This window comes from Cupressus sempervirens, chromosome 5 (genome assembly GCF_028749045.1).
Source record: "Cupressus sempervirens isolate cs-2001-9-10 chromosome 5, ASM2874904v1, whole genome shotgun sequence".
Classification (NCBI taxonomy): Eukaryota; Viridiplantae; Streptophyta; class Pinopsida; order Cupressales; family Cupressaceae; genus Cupressus; species Cupressus sempervirens.
Window position 1 is genome coordinate 900,449,314 of NC_143122.1, and position 26,955 is coordinate 900,476,268.

The following is a 26,955-nucleotide window of genomic DNA, read 5'->3' on the forward strand; positions in this document are numbered from 1 at the left end:
CACATTGAATTGTAACTTTCTTCTGAATGTTGCTCAAGCAACTTTTCAAAGTTGCAAAGTTGCTCAATGCAACTTTTACATCTTTATGCAACTAATTTTGAACTTAAGCCAATGACCTCCATTTCCTCTCAATCTCAACCAAGATCCTTAACTAACGTTAAAACCAAATCCTAACCATTTCTAGACCCCATTGACCTCAGGATGATTTCATCATCAAGCTTTAGGCTAATCAAAGGGCTTTACAACTTGTTGGCCCCTCATTGAACCTAGTAAAACGCTATAAGACTCTATGAAAAAAAAATCTATTCTAATTCTACTACAATCAACATGACCTTATATCCAATACATCCAAAATTCTCTAAGGCTCACACCCATACAAAAAAACATGAAACCTTATATTTCCTAGGAAATCCCTAGGTGCTCTACACGAATGCTATAGGCCATGTGTTCACTTTTGTTAGGGAAAGGATTAGTTGGACTTCTTGTAAGCAACATGTTGTTTCCCTTTCCTCTATCGAGGTTGAATATACTACTCTCACTAAGGATGCAAAAGAGTTAATATGGTTAAAATGTTTGTTTGGAGATTTGGAGCATAAGTAATTACACTTTACTCTATTGTGTAATAGTACGAGTGCCATTCATTTTTATTTTATTTTTAGCATATTTATTTTAGGTCAATAATAATGATTTCAACTAGTTAAATAGATAGAGAAATCTTCAAATTAAATGAAAAATGCATTTCTACTTATACAAATGAAAAATAATTCATCACTAACCCAATCTCTTTTTCCATGCATTTGTAACACTTACTACAACACAAGTAATATTTCTAGGAGCCACTGATTTAGTAACTAATTTATTGTTGGCTGATGGGAGTGCCAACTCATCTCAACCAATAAAAAACTAATGCAACCATAAAACCCTATAAGGTGCCTTCCTTTATTAGTCGCTCTTAGAATCACAAAGTATTATCTATCAATAATGTCTACAACATCTTTGGTATAAGGAATAACTTGGATAAGTAGTTGTTTAAAAATATAAGATTTTATTATTGTGATAATGAATTGTCAAATGTTAAAATAGCCATTACTTTCTAATTATAATTTGATTGGTGATATGACACATTATATTTGCCTCTTCAGTAAAATCACAAATATGTCAATAACCTTAAAGATTAGGAATATCTTACTAGTTTATGAACAGTGTCAGCATTTGACACTAAGCTGAGAATGTTAGCATTAAAATTAGTTCATTGAATTCTTACCAAATGTTTGAGAATTTTGTTTTTGAAATAGTCATGAAGCTAATAGAGTCATTAAATGCACTATATATTGAAAGGATGCAAATGGGAGGTTCAAATTTATCAAGCTTTGAATTCCTCTTCTCGTGGCAAAAGAAAAAGTTTCATGCTTCTATGAAAATCACCTACCACCAAAAAATTTACATTTTTTCTTCTCACTCATAATCAACCTTAATAAAGGAGCCTACTAACTCTATCCATAGACATTTGTTCACACTAAATAAATGTACATGTATATTTAGAATTTGGAAAACTCTTTTCTATTATTAATAAGGTTATTAACTTTTCTTTAATTTTAATGACATTTATCAGCCTTTTCGCTTACAGGATCAAGATGTATCAAATTAACTCATTTTCTAAAATTTATAATATTAATTTTAGATAGGTTTTAGTCAGTTTCAAATTTGGTGTAATTTTTCTTTCATAAATAATGCGCTATAATTAAATATCATTTTGCACAATGGTTAGCTACAAAGGGACATTTTGCATAGTGAATGAGAGAAATTGTTAAGGAATTAGCAGTCACATAGTCACATAGTTGAGAATGATGTTTGAAGTGAAGTAGTGACCATGTGAAATGAGGTTATCACTTAGTCTTACTCCTTTTGACACTTAAAAGATCTTCACACATGGATGTATCTAAGGAGGCTTGCATATTGTAATAATGATTTTATGGTGTGACTGTGCAACCAAGGTTAGCTAGGATAAAAGCCTTTCGATCTAGAGATCATGCTCATATAAATAATTAAATGTCATTTTGTTTCCGCCAAGATCATGCTCATATAAATATCATATTCTTTTCCCATTCTTTTTTAGGCATATTTTATGTACTAGTTTCACTTTTTAGATGACCATAACTAGTTTTGATCTTCACAAATAAACTTTACACTTTTTTCTTAAGTGTAGATCTCAAACAAAGCTTTACATCATGCTTCCACTCTTCCGCATAATGTTTCATCTAAAATGAGGTTTCTAAAAAAAATAAGCACCTACTTTTCATCTTGTCATTAGTGTTTGTAAACCTATGTAGATTATGTAGATTATGTTTTTTAGAAGAAAATTAAGATTTTTCATGACTTGCATAAAAGTGTTGAGCATGTAAAAATTTATTATAGAAATAGATAAATTTATTAAAACAAATTTATATAATGAATATTATAATTTTTGTTTCACAAATGATATAAAGGACAGTGTATAAATAATATTTTTAATGTAAATAATAATAATCATAATAATAATATATTAAAACAAGGGTGGCATAGTGGCATGTACTTGCCATTAATTAAAATTATAGTAAAAAAATTATTTATAATAAATAAATTATAATATAATTTTGGTTTTGTTTTATAATACTACACTAATTAAAATAATAATATAATAATATAAATAAATAAGTCATAGACAAAATGAGGTCTTGCATTTGATTTCGTTTGATTTCGTTATTTGAATATTTTGAATTTTTAAATATAATTAGAGTAATAGGTGTTTTAGAATTTAGGATGAGTGTGTTAAAAGAAGTAAAGTGTAGTATTACTATTTAGTAAAAAATATTGAATATATGTGGAGAAAAACTAATAATCATATCAATTCAATATACTATTTGATTTTGTGCAAAATAACTTCACAATTTATATTAACCATGTTCTCTGTCATAAATTTTAGCCGAAAATGTTGCAATATGGACAACCTAAGAAAGGCTCCTATAACAAAAAATCTATTCAACCAATCATTAAAAAAATTATAAAATATAAAATTTATGAATTAATAAAATAAAAGCTTTAGAAATATTTTAATAATTAAAAAATCATTGTTTGTGATAGGTGGATTGATGTTAAACTAATTGAGTAATCTTGCAAAGTGAATGCTAGCCTATGACAAGTAAATAATACTTCATGTATTCTCTATTTGTTTAAAGAAAATTTATATTATATTCTAAGGAGACAATTAATATAAACCTATATAATAAGATTATTTTAGCATAATTGTTATTAAGACATAGAAGTCTATTTTAAATATTATATTATTATTAATTTTTTAAAATTTAAGTTTAATCAACAAAATCTCTTTAATTGTCATTTTAGTCTCTATTTTAAAAAAATGTTGTTAAAGAAAATGTATTTTTGAATTTAGAATCATTCTTAAATAATCTTATTTTATATATATTAATAATTTATATTAATAAAATTTTGAATGTCTCTAGATATAATACAAATATTTGAATATTAATTTATATTACTTGTAATATTATTATAAGATTCACTTTATAATGGAGGTTGGAGAAGAATATTCCTAAAAATAGTTGATTGAAATATTTTTAATGAAACAAATCATAAAAAATAATTATAAAGCTATTTTAAAAAAAGAATGATATAAAGGGGTTCATCACTTAGTGTTTTGCTTAAATAGTATTGTTGATCTTTCTACAAAGTTGAAATTCAAATTGGACCATTCTAATGACCCATCAAAAATTAGAACTTAACTAGGAACAACAATACAATATATAATTTTTGAATATATTAGATTAAATAATAACAAGACATATATTTTTTAATTATTTATAAAATATAGTAAACTTAAAATTAAATTTTTTTTATCAAAATTACAAATAATTTTTCTATTAAAATATAATTAAATGTACCAATTTGAAATATATTGATAATATTATTTTTATTGATTAATTAGACACATAGACCCTATCCTTATATTCATAAAGTGAAATCATTCATAAATTAAATTAAATTAAAATAAAATCTAAATTTATAATTTAATGATAATATTTAATTGTATTGGCAAGTGGGTAGATGGGATCTATTGTTATATCTATAATATTTTTTTTTCTACTTAAAAATTAACTTAATGGGAATTCCATTAACAATAACTATTTGCCAAGGATATTATAGTAAATATAAGGTGTTAAAAATAAATGAGGTGAATACTCCAAATTAAGAACTGCTTGAAGTCTATTGGCATTGATTGCATTGAGATTCACTTCTCTCAAGCAATCAGCAACCAATTTTGTTCCTTCTCTAATATAACCAATACTAGTGACTTAAACTAGATATTTATATGGGGTTCCATGTAATTGTATTTTTGGATTTAGATCAATCAGTCTAAACAATGGTTATCACTACTTCCTTCAAGGCTATATGTTCTATTTTAAAAGTGGTTAACGCGGATGTTTCCCTTATTTTTCTAGGTATGTTTCTCATAGATAAGATCTTCTTCCTAGTAAGCGTGCAAATCTTTAATCAGTTTATAAATTAACAGCTTGTAGAACTGACTTGTAATGATTCCCTTTTTCTTGTTCAGTTCATATACTTTATAGACAAAATCTATGCATGGCATAAATTGCCCATTTTCCTTGCACTATTGTATCTTTCTTATTGTTGTGGAGTCTTATCAATCTCCAAGTGGGAGATTGTTGTGATGTGGAGCCTAATCAAAGTCAGAGGTTTATTCAACAGCTTTTCTCCCTAGATTATTTCTTTGGGGGTTTCGAGGTAGCACCCCAAGATGGGGTCCTAGGAAAATCCCCTAAGCGTGCTTCTTGTTGTAGTACAAGGTTGGGTCAATGGGAAATGTCCCTGTGGGGGCTTTTGAGGGCTTATGGTTAGGGATTTCATAATGTAATGGTGATATTGTAGCTTCTTGCAGTGGTATTGAGTTATAAGGGATTGCAGATTGTAATCACTAGATAATAATAATAATATTGGACTTGTTGTTGTTGGACATAGCTAAGGGATTGGGTAAACCACATTAAGTATTTGTGTCTTGTGTTCAGTTTTGTATGATCTATTATTTTCTAATATTAGTTATATTTGCATGTAAGTGTTATTTCTATTTGAGGTTAATCCTAACAAGTGGTATTAAAGGCATACAATCGTCAATTTTTTTAGCTAGGTTGTCGTCAATTTTTTTTAAAAAAAAATTAGCTATCCTTTGCATAAAGGTCTCATGGTTGAGTGGGAGTGATGGTAGACAAGGACAAGCTTAAGGTTGAGAAGTTTAATGGGTGGAAATTTTAGTTATGGAAGATGCAAATGAAGGACTATCTTTATCAAAAGGATTTATGGAATCCTTTGGAAGGAAAAACAAATAAACATGGAACTATGACATATGAGGGCTGGGAGATTTTAGACAAAAAGGAACTTGGAAGTATTCAATTATTCTTGGCACCATCTATGGCATTTAACATTACAAAGAGAAGAAAGCATAAGAATTGATGCAAACCCTAGTAAAACTATATGAAAAACCCTCTGCTTCAAACAAGGTATTTCTCAGTAAGCATTTATTTAATATGAGGATGGTAGAAGGTGGATTTGTTGTAGATAATGTGTTTAAAATTGTTACTAGTTAGCTATCTTCTAAGAATGTTATTTTTTATGAAGAAATTAGCACTCTATTGATTTTGTGTTCCTTGTGTCAAAGTTGGAATGGCTTGGTAATGGTTGTGAGTAATTCTATTTCTAAATTGAATACCCTAAAATTTGATGATGTGATTGGTGTTATTCTAAGCGAAAAACTTGTAGGTAAATCTCAGGAGGATCTACATCAAGAATTTCTTTGAACATACAAAGCAGAGGCAGAATGACTAAGAGAGGAAATAAATTTAGAAATCATGGGAAATCAAGAGGAAAATCAAAGTGGAAGAGGTCTCAATCTAGAGGACCAAGAGATTTCTAGTACTATGGAAAACTAGGGCATAAGAAGAAAGATTGTTGGAGTCAAAATAATAATCAAGGAGACAAAAAAAGATCAAAACAAGGAGAAAAATATGCTAAGTAACAAATGCAAAGAGGATGTTTTGCTTCTTCCCCTAGAAAGTTTTGATTACTCTTGGGTTTTAGATTTTGGGGCCTCATTTCATGCTACACCCCATAGAGGTTATTTTATTGATTATGTCTAATGGGATTTTGGGCTTGTTTATTTGGTAGATAATGAACGATGTAATATTTTTGGAAAGAGAGAATGTATGATTAAGTTGTAGAAGAGAATCATTGACTACTACATTAGGTAAGACATGTTCCAAGGTTGAGTAGAAATGTAATCTCAGCATGGCAACTCGGTGATGAGGGTTGCATAGTTACTTTTAGTGATAAAAATTGGATGGTTTCAAAAGGTTCACTTGTAGTAGAAAAATGTGTGAAAATAGGCACCTTATATCATTGTACAAGTCATATTGTTCCTTCTAGTTCAATTGTTTGAGAGAAAAATTAATGTTCAGGAATAGTTGTTGTAGTTGAGAAAGGAGAATAAAAAATTATTGTAGATCCTGATATAATGCTATGGCACAACAAACTTTAGAACATGAGTGAGAAAGGTAGGAAATTACTTCATTAAAAGAAAGTTTTACTATATCTAAAATGTGTCAATATGGATTTTTGTGAAAGTTGTGTACATGAAAAATAAAAGAAAGTGAGTTTTGTGAATAGTGGGAAGGAAAAGAAAATTGATAAATTAGAGCTTGTGCATACAAATGTAAGGGGGCTAGCTCAAGTATCCTACCTTGGTGACTCTCATTATTATGTTACATTCATTGATTATGAAACTAGAAAAGTATGGGGTTTATAATTTCCTTAGACAAAAATATGATGTATTTCAATTTTTTAAGAAATGAAAATGCCTGGTTAACACTGAGACTGGTAAAATGCTAAAATGTCTCAGATCTAATAATGGTGGTGAGTATTGTAGAAAATATTTTGAATATTATTTCTCTCTTAATGGTATTCATAGACAAAAAATGTTCCAAGAACTCCATAGGAAAATGGAGTGGTTGAATTCATGAATAGGACAATAGTGGAGCATGCAAGGAGAATGAGGTTTCATGTTGGGCTGCTCTTAAATATGTGGGTGGATATTGTCAATACTATTGTATATTTGATTAATAGAGGTCTCTCTAATCCTTTGGACTATGGTATTCTAGTGGAAGCATGGAAGGTAAGAAGGTTGGTTATTCTTTTCTCAAAACCTTTGGTTATGAAGTATTTGCACATATTGATTCTAAAACTAGAACCAAGTTGAAAGCTAAGTCAAAGAAATGTGTATTTTTTAGATATGACATTGATGAATTTGGTTATAGGCTTTGGGATTTTGATAATCATAAAATTGTAACAACTACGGATGTCATATTCAATGAGAAAGTATTGTACAAAGATCCATTGCAGCAACATGAGAAGAGAGAAAATGATTATTTAGTGCTTGATGAGACTCCAAAAAATGATGTTCTAGGAGTTCCTCATGATTTGCAACAACCACAAAAACAAATACCACACACCCCAATGAATTTTAGATATTCAACAAGGATAAGTAGACCTTGAGAAATATTTTTTTCCCTCTTTGTACTCTATTTTACTAATTTATGCTAGTGAATATGAAAATGATGATGAATTTTTGTAGGTGGATACAAAGATTAAGTGGAATTTTGCAATGAAAGAAGTAATGGACTGTTTATTGAAAAATAAAACATGGGATTTATGCAAGTTACTTAAAGCTAAAAGGGCTTTATACAATAAATGAGTTTATAGGTTGAAAGAAGAGGATGGAGGTAAGAAAATATTTAAATCCCGACTAGTGGTAAAAGGATTTGCATAGAAAAAGGGAATTAATTTTGATGAGATATTCTCTCCTATTATAAAAATAACTTCTATTTACACTATTTTAAGTATTGTGGCTACTAAAGATTTTTATTTAGAGGAGCTTGATCTTAAAACAACCTTTCTTCATGGTGATTTGGATGAGGAGATATATATGGCACAACCATAGGGATTTGAGGTCAAAGATAAGGAGAACTTAGTGTCTAGAATGAAGAAAATTTTATATGACTTGAAGAAAGCACATTGGAAGCACATTGGCAATGGTATATGAAATTTGATAGTTTTATGTATGAGCATGGCTATAGTAGGTGGTGTTTAGATCATTGTATTTATTTTAAGAGGTTGTATGATGACAAATACAAGATTTTATGTCTCTATGTTGATGATATGCATGTAGCTAGGTATAACATGGATCACATTAAGGGGCTAAAGGAATAGTTAGCACATTAATTTTATATGAAGGGATTTGGGGGCAAAAAAATAAATCTTTGGCACAAAAATTTACGAAGATATGAAGCATTGAAAATTGATATTATCTCAAGTTGATTATATTGAGAAGGTGTTGTAATATTTCTCTATGGAGAATGCTAAACCTATCAATACACATTTACCTAGTCATTTGATGTTGACTGAGTGGATGTGTCCAAAGGCACAAGAAGAGGAGGATAAGATGTCCAACATACCCTATGCTTCAGCTATAGTAAGCTTTATGTATGTCATCATATGTATGATGTCAGGTATTACAAATGCAATGGGAGTCATTAGGATGTATATGAGTCACCCTGGAATTGAGCATTGGAATCCACTCAAATGGATTCTAGGAAATTTAAGAGGAACATCTAGTAAGTGTTTATATTTTGGGGGCTCTATTACTATTTTACAAGGTTATATTGATTCAGATTTGGTAGGGGTTATTGATATGAGATAGAGTACTACAACTTATTTACTATCAATGGGATAATAATGAGTTGGATTTCTCGGTTGTAGAAGGTCAATGCTTTATCCACTATAGATGAAGAGTATATTGTTGCTATAGAGACAACCAAGGAGATGATATGGCTTCAGTTCTTCATGGAATAAATAGGACACCTATAGAGGGATAATTATTCATTTATAGATAGCTAATGTGTCATTCATCATGCCAAGAATTCTTCTCTACATTCAAAGAGAAAACACATATAGTTGTTGTACTAGTTCATTCAGCCAGTTTTGAATGATTGACAATCAAAGTTAGAGAAGATACATATAGATGATAATCTAGAAGATATGTTTACCAGGGTGGTAACAAATGAGAAGTTGAAATTCTCTTCAGCTTCATTTGGTCTTCTAGACTAAATAGGATAAAAGAAAAATAGAGTCTATAGTGGTTTGATATTCTAGTGGGAGCTATAGGTTTAGTAGTACTATGATTAGTCTCCAAGTGGGAGATTGTTGTGATGTGGATCGTAATCAAACTTTGAGGTTTATTATGTGCCATTTCTCTCCAAATTATTTCTATGAGGGTTTGGGGCAAACACTCCCAAGATGGGGTCAAGGGGTAGCACCCATGCGAGACAACTACCCTTATATTATAAAAGTCATTGCCTTCTATTATTATATTGGATGACTTTTTCTAGCCCTAATTTTGTAAGTGACAAAATCTTGTAGAAAATGGCTTAGAGTTAGGGATTCCATAACGTAATGGTGATATTGTAGCTTCTTTTTGTGGTATTGATCAATAAGGGATTGCGGATTGTAATCACTAGATTATAATAATATTGGAATTTCTATTCATGGATGTACCGTAGGGATTGGGCAGACCACGTTAAATATTTGTGTCTTGTGTTCTCTTCTATGTGGTCTATTATTTTTTGATATTGGTTATATTTACATGTAACTGTTATTTATGTTTGAGGTTAATCCTAATAGTCTTGAGATAAGGAGAGTTCTGCATCAACATTATAATCTAATAACTATGGGACTGAGTCCAATGGGTTGGATATATAATCCAATATATTGTAGTTACATAATAGATGACAGAAAATTCATTGACCCATTAAATCCAATTGCAGGAAGTGAAGGCACCTTCATTGGAAGGAACGTGTTGCCTTCTTCATAGAAGGATGTGGTAATTATTAATGAATTCCCCAAATCAAAAATAATGGAAAAGAGGTTAAATTCAATGCTTGCTGACTGACTATATTATAATGGCTTTAGTGATCACTTAAATGGAATGACCTTTTAATTAGTAAACCCAGATGAAAACCTGAATACCTACAAGAAGGATATAGAAAGCCAAAACATGAGTTTTTTTTTAATCTTATGTTATACTTGGAAAGTTACTCCAGGTGGAGAGTTAATGTTTCTATAATAGCATAGTAAATTTTGAAATGGTTTATAATCATTCTAGTGAGTTTAATTGTGAAGAAGTTTTATGGATATATAAAATTTGAGTGGATTTATAGAAATGTTTGATATTTTACTCTCACAAACATCAATTTTTCAGAAGATATTGGTGCCAAACCCCATGATAGTTGCAACCAAACTACTTGCATGAAGAAAAATGGTTGACGTTGGAAAAAATCAATTTAACATTCTTGGGGCCTCTTAGATTCAGTTCATGATTGATGACTAGATCGATCATGTGGAAGACATCAAGCAAGTAAGATGCCCATAGTTTACCATATTTCTTCTTCTTCTTATAAATATATGATCATCTATTCTCTGATAAAGGAAGTTTTTCATGTAAAATGAACTACCCCAAAAGAAGTAGCTCAGCAATACCCACTCAATGCCTTCATCTTTTTTGAAATAAAAGTAATTCCTACTAGTTTGTATGATCTAAAAAATAGATAGCTTAATAGGGGGACTATTTCATGGTATGTATAATATATTCTTAGTATCTTATGTATTTCACAATCATTTCTTTCTTATATACATTCTCTTTGTAAAACAATATTAAAATTAGGTATATAACATATGTGCAGGGATGGAAGTATATTTTATGGAAACAATATTAAACAATCAAAATTTTTGAGAACATACAAATATGGTAAGTTGAAACTAGGAAAGGATGGGTTTCTCCATCACAAGACTGATGGGATTGTTTTTTGAGAGATGTAATGAATTCATGAGTAGGGTTGTTAGTTCTCCAAGCCTTATTTTTCAAGGAACATAATGCCATCACGACATGCTCAAGGAATAATTTAACTCTTTTATTTCTTAAATTTTTGTTTGGAGATTGCAAATCACATTTGAGAACATTCATTCACTTTATTATCCCTGTCAATTATGGAATAAGATGACCTTGTTTCTAAATGAAATTATTTGAAATATTAAAAGTGTGAGAGCATTCACCATGATTTTGATGATGGTAGATTGTACCATGTTGCAAGGCTAGTAACTTCTACCATTATTGCTAAGATCCACACAATTGACTAGACTTTCTAGCTACATAAAATGGATTGTCTCCTTGTTGGAATGTGTTGAAACTCATATTTAAATGTTATCAAGTGAAAAGCATTGCAATAAATTAATTTTGCCATCCTCTATATACTAAGAGAGAGGATTGTTTTATGTTGTCAAAAGTAGATTTTGGAGAGAACCTCTAAGACAAGAATTCAGATTAATGCCTACTATCAAAATCTTGGTCAGTCATTGGAGGATAAAAATTGTGGATAATTGATGCTGCTGAAAAATGGAGTTTTTCTTAAGAATATTTTAGTTAGATTTTTAGTTTTTATTCAATTAATGAATGTGTTAAAGCATGTATATATTTGGAATTTAGTTTTATTTATTTTTAGGTTTATTAGTGAAAGTCTCATAGTCTACTTAAAAATTTGATATACAATTTTTTAACTTCCATTAGAAGTAATATATGAATCGATAAGATTCTAGTGATGAAAAGTTGCACTTGAGATGAATAGATTAGATTGTGAGACTAGTTAGGATCAAGAGGGAGTATATGGATAATTGATGCTGCTGATAGAACATATTTTTTTCTTAAATAAATTTCAATTATAGATTTCATTTTTTCAGAAGTTTCTGGTCAAAGAATCAATGCCAACAAGTCCAAAATTTTCATTTTCAACACTAATGATGTAGTGGCTCAGAGGATTTCTTCAACTTTGGGTTTCCCAATAGATCACCTCCCATCCATTTATCTTGAAATTCATTTTTTTATGGGAGCAAACAAGACAACTTTTTGGCTTCCTATCATTGACAGAATTAGGGCTAGGATCTCTACTTGGAAAGCTAGATGGTTATCTTTGTTAGGCCATATTTTGTTAGTTAAAGTTGTCCTAACAGCTATCCCAAACTATTATTCGTCAATTCTCAATGCTCCCTCTTCTATAATCTTGCAAATTCAAAAGATTATTAGAGACTTTATATGGAAAGGAAATTTGTTAGATAATAAGAAGCTTCCTCTTGTTTCTCTTCTTGAAATGTCTCATGATAAGGCATCTGAGGGTGTGGGGTTGCATGATATTGCTACAAGAAATAATGCTTTTGGGGACAAGATTGTGTGGAAAATGTATACAAAATCTCATGCAAAATGGTGTTCAATCATGCAAGAAAAATATTTAGATTCCTCAAGTCCTTCCAGAATTTTTACTGCATCTAATCCTCCTTTAGGTTTAGCCATATGGAATTTTATGATGTCTTCAAAGGATATTGTTTGTAATTATGTTACTTGGGAAATTCATAGTGGAGAGAAAGTAATGTTTTGGGAAGACTCATGGAATGGATTTCCCCCTCTATGCAGACAAGAAAAGTTGGATGAAGCACGCCACTTCCTAAAAGTTGAGTGGGGATCCTCTTTTTGGGACTATGTTTTGGCTATTGAAATTCATTCAAGAAGGGTTCTCTGGAAAGAACCTCCAACACATCTTCTTAGTCAGCCAAGTCTCCTTTCCTTGAGGGACTCTCTTGTTGAAATAATTGTTTTTCTTTCTAATAGGGAAGATATAGCTATATGGGCCCTGGCTAAAGGTGGTGATTACTCAATCAAGGAAGGTTATTATGGTCTTTGAGAAGCATATAATTCAAGCAGGAAGTGTACAGCTTTTTCCTTTTGTTGGAATTCCACTGTTTTGCCTAAGGCTGGATGTTTTTCTTGGCTAGCCCTTAGAAAAAGAATACTCACCAATGAACGATTGTCCAAGCTAGGTATTGCTGAATCTTTTATTTGTAAATTATGCAACAAGGAGCTAGAATCTACAGATCATCTTCTTCTCCAGTGTCCCTTTGCTTATCAGTTTTGGGTTTTTGTGTTGAACAAGCTTCAAATGTCTTTACCTCTACCAAATAGTCTTTGGTACCTATTTCAATCTTGGCCAATTCTATTCTCAAGATCTCTATTTGCTAGTATTTGGAAGTGCATCCCAACTACTGTGGTGTGGGGCATCTGGTGGGAACGTAACAAGATCATTTTTCACAATGAAAAATCAAATCTAGAATTTGTTCTAGATGGGATTGAGAATGCAATTTCAGAAAGAGTAAATGCAAATATGTTCAATTGTATGAATAATATTTCATTTTCTTCTTCGGATTATCTTCTTCTAAATTTTTTGAAACAAATTAAGTTACCTCCAAGTTTCTCTGCAAACTAGAATTCTAATCATCTATCTAATCGACTTCATGTAAAATGGTCTCCCCCCTCTAGAAATTTTCTAAAGTTAAATTTTGATGGTTTCTCTTGTGGGAACCCTGGTAAGTCAGGATTGGGTGCTTGTATTAGAAATTGGCAAGGTCAAGTAGTTGCAATCAAAGCAGATGTTTTACCCGTTGGTACTAGCAACCTTGCAGAAGCCCAAGCTCTATTGGCAAGTCTAATTTTGGAAAAGAGATGTAATGTTTCCACCATCCATATTGAAGGTGATTCTCAGGTAATTATGAATTCTTGCTTATCACAATCTTCACATACCTGGAAACTAGCCTATATCTTTCAACAATGATGGGATTTAATTGATTCTTTTCAAGCTACTTGTTTCTCTCACACTCTGAGGGAGGGCAATAAATTAGTTGATTATCTAGCTAATCTTGGTTGTGAAGGCTCCTGATTGAATCTTGCCATTTAGATGTTATTTTTTCAAAATTCCCTTGCTTAGAAGAGTGCCATATTTGGGACAGAAAGCATATGAATGAAGCTTAATAGATTAGCTTGCACATTCTTTATGCATGATTCACAAATGTTCCAATTAGATTGGAGGTCCAAAGTTCTCTTGATTTTAGTTAAATCTTTCAAAAGGAGAGGTTTACTGGCATAATTGGACCCTGATCATTGTTGAGTATTGATATATATCATATTTTGGGTACTCTTGCTTAGTGCAAAGAAATTATATTTTTATGTAGGTATGCCTAGTATGACATATTAGCTTTTAACACTTTTGTATTTTGGAAATGATTCAGAGTTTTCTTGCTAGTTCTTTCTCTAATGAGCCCTTGAACTAGTTTATTAATAAATATATTATATAAGTGCTATGTCACTTTTTGATTTTTTTATAAAAAAAAAACATATATTTAAGATTTAGCTTTATTATTTATTGTTCTTATTTCTTACCAAATAAAACTCATAGGTACATGTGTATCTAGTATTTTTCTTAGTTTTTCTAAGGTACTGAATTCTTTATTTTCAACCATTTGTAATCTTTTTCCTAAAGGGTTGCAATAAAGATATAATTTTAGAATTCTATTCTTGTATAAAATCCACAAAAATAAGATTAAGGATACAATTTTTTTAGTTTAATTTTTTAAGCAACATTTTATCTAATTGTTCTAGATAATGGCAGCACCTAAGAACTTAATTTGGTAATTTTATTGTAAGAATGTATGAACTAGTACAAAAGAGTTTCAAGGACAAGTTTGGTCATGTTGGTTGTTCAATTATGAGTGACTTTGTTGGGATGAATAAGCCCAAAAACCATGGAGTTCCATACTGATGATGGGTGCTCCCCTTAATACCATAAACTCATAATAGAAACAAAGGAATAACAACAAATGGGAGAATAAAATATGGACTTCTTATTATCACCAAAAATGTGAAATTTTAGAATTTATAGTTATAATATACTAACCCACATGGGTGCCTTCATTACAATAATCTACAAGACAAGCTGCAAACTATCACCGAAAGTTGTTCTAGACAATGTTTGGGCCTTTCTTAAATAGGCAATTTTATGCCACCTAAGAAGGCTCTCAATGCTCAAACTTAATTAATACCTAGGGCCAAAAGACCCTAACAATACATATAGAGTTAGCTAAATATATCTTACACAAATTATTTTAGAAATTTTAGGTAGCCCAACTTTGGAAGGCCATAACTCTCAAATCGTTGCTCTGATTAGCTATTATAACCAGTTTTCAAAAACCCCATCTCCTAATCTACAGGCATGAAAGGGAAAATGTGCCCTTCTATTGAGTTTTTAGAGCTCATTCGGGCACTCTAAGGACACCAACTATGAGCCTAAATATTTTTCTCCTAAATTTTCCACCAAAAATATGCAATAACTTCTCTGATACTTAAGTTGGAGGAATGAGATTTTTATGTTAGGCTTATAATTCTAAAATGAGCCTTCATGTACAAAATGAGAACATTCTAAGCTCATATGACAAACTTACTAAAAAAATAGTAAGCTCCTAGAAATACTAACCACCCTGTCTACTAGTCCTTATTAAAATAGAAAAGACTGAAAAGAAAATACTTTTGGGTGATGCAATATTTCTCTTACACCTAGGATGCTTCTACATTAAACACCCAGGATAATTTGAGAAGTGACTCTATCATGTCTAAGGTGTTAAAAGGAAAACCAAGATGGTTAAACTCCTCCCTTGCTAGCCATGATGAATCCTCTACTAGCCTCCCTTTCCATTTGACTAGGTATTCTTCATAAGTTTTGTTCCTTATACTTTTTCCAACATGATTGTCTAGTATCTCCTCAATCTCCTTTGTAGCTAAACTAGTTGCTGGAATACTCCACTACACTTTTACAACTTCATCTCCATCAGCTCCTTCATAATACTCTATCAAATTTGAAATGTTAAATACCAATGAAAAATAAATTTAGTAGGCAACTCCACCTCATAATCATTTCCAAAATAATGACTTTTCATTATCTTGCACATCCCAACCTTCTTCATCTTCAGCTTATTATATGTACCTACTAGAAAACACTCCTTTCCTAAATGAACCATGACTTCATCTCTAATCCAAAATTTCTTATACCTCCTTTTCACATCTTCCTTCAACTTATACTATGTATTCATCTTTATGATGTGCTTTCTGACCTCCTCATGGTTGCTCTTCAAATATTCAAAAAAATCTTTTGCTTTAGCACTACTTATCTCTCCTTTATCTAACTACCTCAATTTAGAAGCATTTCTAGGACTTCTCCTATATAAAATTTGAAATTTTTATTTACTAGTACTCATGTTGAAAGAATTATTATATGAAAATTCCACCTGTGGTAAAATTAGATCTCATTCTTTTGTCTTGTCTCCAACTAAACATCTCAACAAGTTTCAGAAACTCTGATTCACAAATTTTGTTTGTCCTCAGTTTTTGGATGATTTAATGAAATGAACATCAAATATGTCTTCAAATTCTTCCACAATTTACACCATTAATACCTAAAAATTTTGGTATTTTGATCTAAAACTACACTCTTTGGTAGACCATGTAGTCTAACTACTTCTCTAGAAAATAATGCTACCACATGAACAATATCACTAGTCTTCTTGTGAGCAATGAAATGTACCATCTTTGAAAACCTATAAGCCACCAAAAAAATAAAATCATGGCCTTTCTATGTCCTCAGTAATCCAAGAACAAAATCGATGCTGACATCCACCCACAACTTCTCTGGTATAGGTAATGGCATAGACAACCCTATATTCTACTTTGCTTCTTTCACCATTTAACATACTCTGAAAATTTGTACATAATTCTTCAAATCTTTCTACAACTATTTCTAGTAGTAATTCTCAACAATGACAAAAATGGTTTTATCTTTGCCAAAATGTCCAACCAATCCTCTATTATGCTTCTTCTTGATAAGATTCTCTCTCATTAAACTTCTGGGAATGCACAACTGGCTTTCTTTGAATAACATACTATCAAGGATCATGAAATCCAACCACTTTTTCCTATCAAGAGTAATAGTTTTTCTACAATCCTTCCATGCTTCACCAAAATAAAGATTATCTGGATACAAAGTATTGAGTTCCTTGAACCCAACCAACTCTCTCTATATTTTTGTTAGAAAAAATTGTCTTCTACTAAGAGCACCTGCAACCTTGTTGGACTTCCCACTCTTGTGTTTCAAAAAAAATGTATAACTCTACAAAAAATTAACCCACTTCAAATTCCTTTGGTTCAATTTTCCTTGGCTATTTAAGTACTACAAAGCTTGATGATTCATATACCAAAAAAGCTCCTTAGGAAGAAGATAATGTCTCTACTTCTTCAATGCTTGAACTATAGCATAAAATTCCTAAGCATAAAAACAATATTTTCTTTTTGCATCATTCAACTTCCCACTAAACTAAGCAATGGGTCTACCTTCTTGGCTCAAAATAGCTCCTATTGTGATACCACTAGTATCACAGTCTAATTAAACCACCTTGTTCAAATTAGGAAGTGCTAAATAGGCTACTCAATAACTTTATGTTTCGACAAATTAAAACTCTTGTCTGCTCCTACAGTCCACTTATATTCTTTCCTATCCCCTCTCATTGTTTCAGTGAAGGGTTCACAAATACTACTAAAACCTCTTATGAAATTTATGTAAAACCTACCTAGTCTATGAAAATATCTTACTTCTATTTCACTCTTTGGAGTAGGCCATTCAAGGATAGCCTTCACTTTCTTTGGGTCCATTGTCATACCTTCTACTATGACTACAAATCCTAGGTACACCAAGTCCTTCTTTACAAAACTACACTTCTTAAGGCTTATTAGCAATTTTTTCTTCCCTCTACTTATCAAACACATTATGAATATGGTTCAAATGCTTATCCAATGTCTTACTAAAGATCAAAATATCATCTAGGTAAATGATTACCTAGAAAATCCTTCAATACCTCAATCATGAGCCACATGAAAGTGCTTGGTGCATTGGTTAGCCCAAAAGGCATGACTAACAACTTGTATAGTCCTTCCTTTGTCTTGAAAGTAGTCTTCTACTCATCACCTTCTTTGATACAAATCTGAGGGTACCCACTCTCCATATCTATCTTTGTGAAATACTCAACCCCACTCAAATATTCTATAATATCATCCATCCTTAGCAATGGAAATATATACTTGATTGTGATCTGGTTGATAGTGTGAGAATTTGTGCACATCTTACATTCTTCAATCTTCTTTAGTGCTAACACTACTGGTACAACACATGGACTCAAACTCTCTCAAATCAACCCCTTCTGCAATAGCTCGTGAATTTATCTATTCAACACTTCACATTTTTCTAGTGTCATTATGTGTGCTTCCTTGTCTAGAAAATGGGCTTTTGGAACCAAATCAATCTGGTGATTAATCTTTCTCATTGGGGACAATCCATGAGGTACATTAATTGATACAATATCAAAAAACTCTCATAACATATCTTCAACTTTTGCAGGTACCTCCTTTACTTCTTCTTTACTATATTTTGAAATTATAGGAAAATACATATGCTCATACTTCATACCTTTAAGAAACTCTTTTCCATCAACGAAACATAATCTAGCAACACTACATACCTTTTCCACTTTATCATTCAACAACTTCAACTTATGTTTCACTCAATCCTTGGTTAGGGTGTAGGTATTTTGCTTGCCCATCGTGTACAACATGCATGTCAAACTACTACAGCCTACCCACCAACATATGAAATATGTCCATGGGTAGGATATCACAAAGTACCTCATCTAGATAACTTCCAATCTTGAACTTCACTAAGCACAACTCATTGACCATGACCTTGTGATCATCTTGCACCTAAGAAATATAGTATGGACACAAGTGTTTCTATCTCTTCAATTTCAACTTTGTGATCATCATTTCTAACATCTGATTGTCAGTACTTCCACCATCAATGATCATATCACAACACTTATCTTCACATTTGCACCTTGTGCAAAACAAACTCCTTTGATCAGTTTCATTCTCACCACTCATCAATACTCTTTTGTTAACAAAAACTTCTCCTCTTTCAACATGTTTAGAATGTGATAATCTAGCATCTTCATCAACATGTTCAAATCTAGCCTAGCCTTTTGTTCTTTGATTAGTCCTTCCTTAGTGTTGGGAACATTCAAATTCTCTAGTCCCTTCTTCTCCATAGTGAAAAAAATTATACAGAAGCCTCCTCTTCTAAATCCTTGTCCTCTTTCTCTTTCTCTATGATCTCTATTGTTCTAATCATGAAAATGATTAGAATTGTTTCCCTTCTAGTTCTGACTTCTACTTCTAGCCTCATCCTTATTCTTCTAATCATCATTACAACCTCTATATAATTTTCCACTAGATCTTCCATTTCAACTTCTTCCACTATTCTTGTCGTCAAACTTCTTGCTTAGTTTTTCCTCAACTCTTAGGGAAAACTAGTATGCCTCCCCAATACACTTCATTCAAACTAGACTCAACTCATCCTGAATACTTGGCCTTAACCCACTAAGGTAATGGGCCACTTTCTCTTTATCAGCTTTTGCATGGCTAGTTCTAATTAGAATGTGGTAGAACTCTTTGGTATACTCTTAAATAGATTTTCACACTTTCTTCAACCCCTACATCTTCTTCAATAGACCAAGCTTGTAATCCATGGGAATGAATTATCAATTCATCTTAGCTATCATTCGATCCCATCTGGTAATTTTTTCCTTTCCCTTTCTATTTCACTCCAACAAAACCTCTTGCCACCAGATCTTTGGATGTCCCTTTAGTTTCACCTTCACAAACTTGATCCTATCAAGATCCTCAATATCTTAATACTCAAAGTACTCCTCCAATTCATTGATCCAATTGATTAGCTCCTTTGGGTTAAGATTTCCTTAAAAATGTGGGAACTTCAAACATAGGTTATTTTCCAATCTTTGAGATGGCCTTAAAAAGCCTCTCTTCCTCTAGGTTTAAATTGCCTCTGCTTTGACATTTTCTCTTACTTTGTCCTCATCCTTTCTTTCATCTCTTACAAAAATATTTATTCCTCTATGCATTTTTTGTTCCAATTCTTTCATTTTTCTTTGCAAGGCTCTCAAAACCTTAGGTATAACACCTACAACTCTTCCACCATGCTCTCTTCATGGAGTCATTTTTATGCTTTTGTTGAAACCCTAGTGCAAACTACCTCACAATCGACAATCTATCTACATCCTTAACACAAACCATGGTCCTAGTGCGAACTATCTCATAGTCGTCTATCTATAGATAAACTCAAGAACTCTAGCTCTAATACAACATGATGAAGGGTGCTACCCTTAATACCATAAACTCATAACAGAGATTTTAGTTTAATATTTTAAGCAATATTTTATCTAATTGTTCTAGATAATGGGAGCACTTGAGAACTAAAATTGGTAATTTGATTGTAAGAAGATATGGACTAGTAGGTAGTTAAATTTTGAGTGGCTATTCTAGGATGACTAAGCCCGAAAACCATGGAATTCCATATTGATGAAGGGTGCTCCCCTTAATACCATAAACTCGTAACAAAAATAAAGAAACAACACAAATTGGAGAATGAAATATGGACTTCTTATTATTTTTGCAAATGGGGAATTATAGAATTCACCGTTACAATATGCTAACCCACATGGGCACCTTCAATATAGTAATCTACAAGAAAAGCTACGATTTATCACCTAGAATTGTTCTAGACAATGTTCAATCCTTTCTTAAATAGGCAATTTTATGCCACCCCAGGAAGGTTCTAGATGATCAAACCTAATACCTATGGCTGACTGACCCTAACAATACATATAGAAACACCAAAATACATCTTTGGCAAATAATTTTAGAAATTTTGGGTAGCCCAACTTTGAGAGGCCATAATACTCAAACCATTGCTCCAATTGGTTATTATAACCACTTTTTGGAAAAGACAACTGTTGATCTATAGGCTCAAAATGGTGCAAAACTATGAGCCTAAAGATTTTTCTCCTAACTTTTCCACAAAAAATCTAGAATAACTTCTTTAATACTTAAGCTGGAGCAATGAGAGTTTTATGGTAGGCTTATAATTCTTAAATAAACCTTCATGTAAAAAATGAGAACATTCTGATATTATGTGACAAACTTACTAAAAATAGTAAGCTCCAAGAAATAGTAACCACTCTATCTGCTAGTCCTTATTAAAATAGAAAGAAAAAAAAAAGAAAATATTTTTGGGTGATGCAAGATTGCCCTTATAGCTAGGATGCTCCTACATCACATACTCTTTTATAAAGGAATTTTTAAATGTATAATGAATGGATAGTTTAATGCAAGACAAGATTTTCATTAGAAACATTCATGGAGCATCTACATAGAAGAAAACCCCTCCAATGCTTCAAGAGTAAGTCTATATCAGCTCTTAAAGGTCTTATTAAAAATCTCAATAAAGTATTTACCTCCAACTAAAATCTAAAAGAAGGGCGTACCCAATGTCAAAAGAAGAAAAGAGTATAACAATGATAGCCACCAAAATATACATCTATGTCATGGGAACACCAACTATTAATATCACATTTATTGTATACCTTTTGATTGATTTATATTTATTTAAATTATAAAAAATCTAGTTAATTCAATTTACTTACAACTAAGGGATGTGAGTTCAAATCATTCTTGTAGTTTCTTTCAAAAGGTACGTTCTAAGTTACTACTTGTTCCAACATTTTACCCTTTAGGAGAACTCTTCTACAATTAAAAAATTCTAAAGCTTTTGAGTGGTTAATTATAGGGTGGATCTAAGGGAGCTTAGAAGAACTGATGGAGAAGAAATATTATTAAAAGTGAGAAATGAGAGAATGATGGTATCTATGGGGCATCAAGCTTGTTGTGCCCTTCAACTTTAGAACTATCCAACATGGATGAGAGATCTTATTGTTCAAGACCCAAATGGTCATGATAGAATTAATCACATATATCTAGCTACACTTGAAAGTAAGGAATTTATGTCCACTATCTTCTTTATGGCATTTTTTAAGGGGCTTCTAAAAAATTTAGCACTAACATTTCCATATATTGTATCCTCCATTTGTATAGATTAGTCTATTGGGATCAGGAGATGAGTGTGCCATTATTCCAATTACAAAGTGGGAGGATCTTGCCAATGCCAAAGAATTCATTAAATCTTCTTACAAAGTTTATGATAATGATGTCACAAATCTAGACTTGTTGCTTGTACTGATGGCAGAAAATAAAATTAAAGGTTAATATTTGTCTCTTCTCTTTACCTTTCATTAATCTCTTTTCTCTTTAGATTATAATATTATTTGTGTTTGATATATTCACATCATTGCAGGTGGCTAGAGGCAGACTATTTCTTCACCAGTGATTTTAATGAGGATGTATACACAAAGGAAGGATTGGGAAGGGTAAATAATATAGAGAGCTTGAAAGATGTTCTTAATCACCACTTCCCACAAATGGTATAAAAATGGATGAACTCATGTAGCACTTTCTTTGTGTGGAGTGTAGATACATAGCCCAAAAATCACATGCCATTATACCTACAAGTTCCCTAATATTTTTTAGCCAGGGTTATTTGTTCCAGCATGAAGAAAATGTATCTAGATTTCACATGTAAGTGTTCATTGAAATCTTTAGGGTTATGAAAGAAAGAAAAGATACATTATCTAGACAAGAATATATTTCATATAAATATCTATAATATATGATAATATAGATAATGGAAGACTCCAATGGAAGAATGTAGATAAGAAACAAAGTGAACCCACATGCCCCTAGAATTTTCTAGATGTAATAAATATATTTTGTCAACACTCTCTCATAATGTTTACTTAAATAAGATATTTAGTAAAAAATAAGATATCAAGAGTAAAACAACTTTTTTGAGGTATAAAATGTCAAGTTTCACTAATGGAAATGGTAAGGTACATTTGTCTTGATATTGTACTCCACTTCGAAGAGTGAGTTTTATTATTATTTTGTAAATTAGTAGTTGTGGTATTATCATTTATAAAAAATATTATATATGTTTAAAAAAATATAAGCAAAGAAAGTTTAGAAAGGTTATGATTCTAAAGTTGAATTGTTGTCAAGTCTAGAAGAAAACTTAAATATTGAATGTTATTTCAATCATATCAAAAAATAATTTATTACTTCAATATGTTTTGAGCTAGTATGACATGGTAAGTTTTTTCTACCTTGTTAGTGTTTTCACATTTACCAAGAAATAGTAGTTGTACAATCTTACGATGTTTTTGTTATGTTCATCAAAATGTCAATTCTTTTTAAGAGTTCATTTATTAATCTACACGATGTATGGATGATTGTTAAAATGTTATATAACTAGAATTTGAATACTCTACAACTATAAGTTCTCCTCCTTGTTGGTATTGAGTATAAAATTATATACCTTGATTTTATTTAGTATTCTTTCAAGATAATGCCATCAATTTGCATATAATGCAAATTGTATGTAGAATATATCATTTAACTATGGTGGGGCACAAAATATTTCTAACAAGTTATCCATATAGCTTTTTGTCCACTTTATTTTTAGAGTAGTTGGAGCTCAATTTTAATCCTTCTTTAATTTGGGTACTAGATAGTTTATAGATGGTCTTGCAAAAATTTTCTAATATGTAGAGATTATCTTTTTCCTATGAAACCATGATCCATCTTTTATCTTCTACTCTTTCTACACCTAGAAAAATAAATCATCCAAAAATCAATTATTTGAAGACCATATTTCAGATGTTTGTTGACATTTCTATTGCACTTCAATTTAAAATAATAATGAGATCATCTACATATAGTATGTAATAAGAACAATTTGACTATTGATATTATTTGAATGTACACATATAGATTAGCTTTGCTTCCTTGAAATCATATGCTAATAAATTATTAATATATTTTATTTTTCCTTTCTTCTGAAGAGTTTTGAAGTTCATATGTTGAATTTCTTAATCTTTATTATATATTCTAAACTAGATTTTATAAGTTTCTTGGTTTTTGTATGTAAAGTTCCTCCATTAAACCATCATTTGAAATTACACCCTTTTCATATTTTGCATTACCTTTATTTTAAGAGACAAACTAATCATTAAAGATATCCCATTAATTGTAAAGTAAAAATCTATCCAATTTAACACGAATAAGTCAATCTTTAGTATGTATATTAGACCAAGTGAATGAGCCACCATATAACTCCACGTCATTTAAGATACTACCAATAACAAAATAATGGAAGTCTAAAAGAAGCAGCTATTACCACCTTATTTCTAAAAGGTATAAAAATGCATGTTAAAATCCTCAATGATCATCCAATTATAATTTAGGAAAATAGGAGAACTTAGAGAATAAATATTATTGAGGATCCATTTCAACCAAAAGTAAGCATGTGAGAATGAAATGCATTAACAATTATAACCCTAACTGATACATGAGCTAAAAAAGATGTTAGTTTTCCAAAAAGTCAAAAGATCTCCAAGGCACCATCATCATCCATGGAAAATACTTTTGCAAAAGGCAAGATTAATGTACTAGAAAAAAGAGAAATCTTCAATAGACATTTTTGTTTCTTGGATAAGCACAATGTTATGATTCTAATCTTGATTAATATTATTAACCAGAATGTATCTATGAGAGTTACTAATACCCCTTAATATCACACAATACTAAGTATCTGGATATAAAATTCACAATAACTTCTCGAGAAAGCATGTGCTACCATTAGAAACTCCCTTAGCTTTCATCATTTCTCTTTGATCATGATCTAAGCTCTTTCAAAGCTATACAAGAATACACAAATTTGTATAATTATAAGTACTTAGAAGAGAATAAATCCAAAGAATATGAAGGACAGAAGTCATGGGGAGAAAAATGGGGGACAAAATAATAGGTAGGCCACCATGAGTAAAATAGGAACAAAAAATTAAGCAAGAGGATACAAGAAAGAGGGGAAAGGGGAGAAAAGAATTTAGAAGGAGAAGGAAGGAGAAGAGGTCAAAGGGATGAAGGAAAAGGGGACACCACATGAGCTAGAAGAAAATAAGGAAACCATGAAAAGGAATAGGAGAATATAGACTCTAGACACAATCACTTGAACACTAGGGGTAGGGGGAGGAGAATCGATAAATAAGGCTAGTTCTAAACTAGCATCTAGAGAAGTTGTGAGGATCGTGGGAACAAGGGTAGACATAGTGCCCGAACCTAGCACATCTTTCCCATAAATTGACCTTAAACTTGGAGGACAATAATTGCATCCTTTAGGGTACTCTAAAATTGCAAAGTGACAAGAAGATGAACAATTTTCATAGAAAATAATAGCATTTTCATACTCCTTAAACATAAGCAAAAAACCCAACTTCGATTTGAGCACTAGCGCCATAGGAAGAATAGTTCTTAAAACCACCAAAAGACATAATTCAACATAGATGAACTATGACTGATTATATATGTTGACATTTGTGCCAAGAAACTCACCAAACGAGTTGGAAATACTTAATAATTGATAACCATTTATGGAAGTAAAGTTATTACTTTTAGTGCATGCTAACACACGTATCCTACGGATTTAAGCGAATCATTCATGTGATAGCATATTGAGTTCTAAACTAGGAAGTTGTTGAAAACTTATGTTGGATCGTTGAAAAAGTAGAACATAATAGAGGGAAACGGAAGCGAGAAAGACGAGACAAGAGAGGCTTCAGCATTAAATGCACCTCATTGACTATCTCCTGCTTCCTTTATTTGGGTGCCTGCATTACGACCATACATGGATATGACCATGCATCCCCCATCAACCATCTTCGCTGCCCGGGCCTCTAAAAACGCTATCAAATCTGCATCAAACTGTTGCGGATACGCAGCGGCTACACCCTCCCCACAATCACTTGAAATCATGAGACAACATCATCATCTTACTAATATCTTGTATTGAAAAGTCAAGTTAGGGCTTTTTACCGACCTGTGAAAGCCAATGGAGGCTAGCAGAAGAACGAGAGAAATGGAGGCTTTCCCGTGGGTCTAGGCGTCTGAAATGCGATCCACACGGGGCCGAGCCTTCTTCTCTGTGTGGGGACAATATTCAAAAGAGTGAATTGAAATCATTGGAAGGGAGGTCGATGAAATAAACCTCAAATTCTGGCATCTCCTCTTCTTCTTCATGAAGCCAGCGTTGCACAGCACTCACAACGCTGTCTGCCACAAGAAGAGTATTTTTTCCGGTACCACACCCGAAATCTGCTATCCTAAATATGCCCTCCATATTAGACATAGAATGTCTTATATTCTCACATATGCCGCGCTCTAGAATAAGCCTCATAGATTGAAGCGTATTTAACTGCACAAAGCAGATTTCCAAATTAAGTTAGGTTTTTCGGTTAGTTTTCATAGTTGTTGTAATACTAAATGAAGCATACGTTTGCCCTTTGAGCCAAACGCTCACCTACCACCTATGACGCTCAGAACAGATAGAAACATAAATATGGTAGGTGAGATTTTTTGAAATCGAAAAAGAGGGAGAAAATGAAATGTAACAAAAATGAATGTTTATTCATTCATTCAGAGTTCAAGTAGATCAAGCAGATCAGAAGTTGCAGAGGAGAGCAGAGCAGAAGAAGGAAGAAGAAAAGAAGTTTGTGCCTGCAGTTGCACATGTTTCTCATGTTCTCTCTGTAAGTTGTTGTTTGGATTTGTCACGTTGAAGCAGTGACTGCTATAAGCACCATTGTATGCAGCCATTAGAGTTGTAGGTTTAAAGTTTATTGAAGTTTGAAGTTTTACCAATTTAGGGTTGTTTTAAGGTTTTCTGGTTGAAGCCAAATGCTCCCCGATTTTGTAATAGTTTAAATCAAAGATTGAATAGAAGGCAAATAGCCATACTTGAATCCATTGCTCTTCCTTTGTATGTTGCATTTGAGTAATTTGTT

At 31.7% G+C, this 26,955-nt stretch overlaps 1 pseudogene; it reads left to right on the forward strand.

Annotated features, from left to right (window-relative positions):
• Window positions 1-4,417: 4,417 nt before the first annotated feature.
• LOC149558834 (alpha-dioxygenase PIOX-like) overlaps window positions 4,418-26,955 on the forward strand; it is a 36,310-nt pseudogene continuing 13,772 nt past the window's right edge.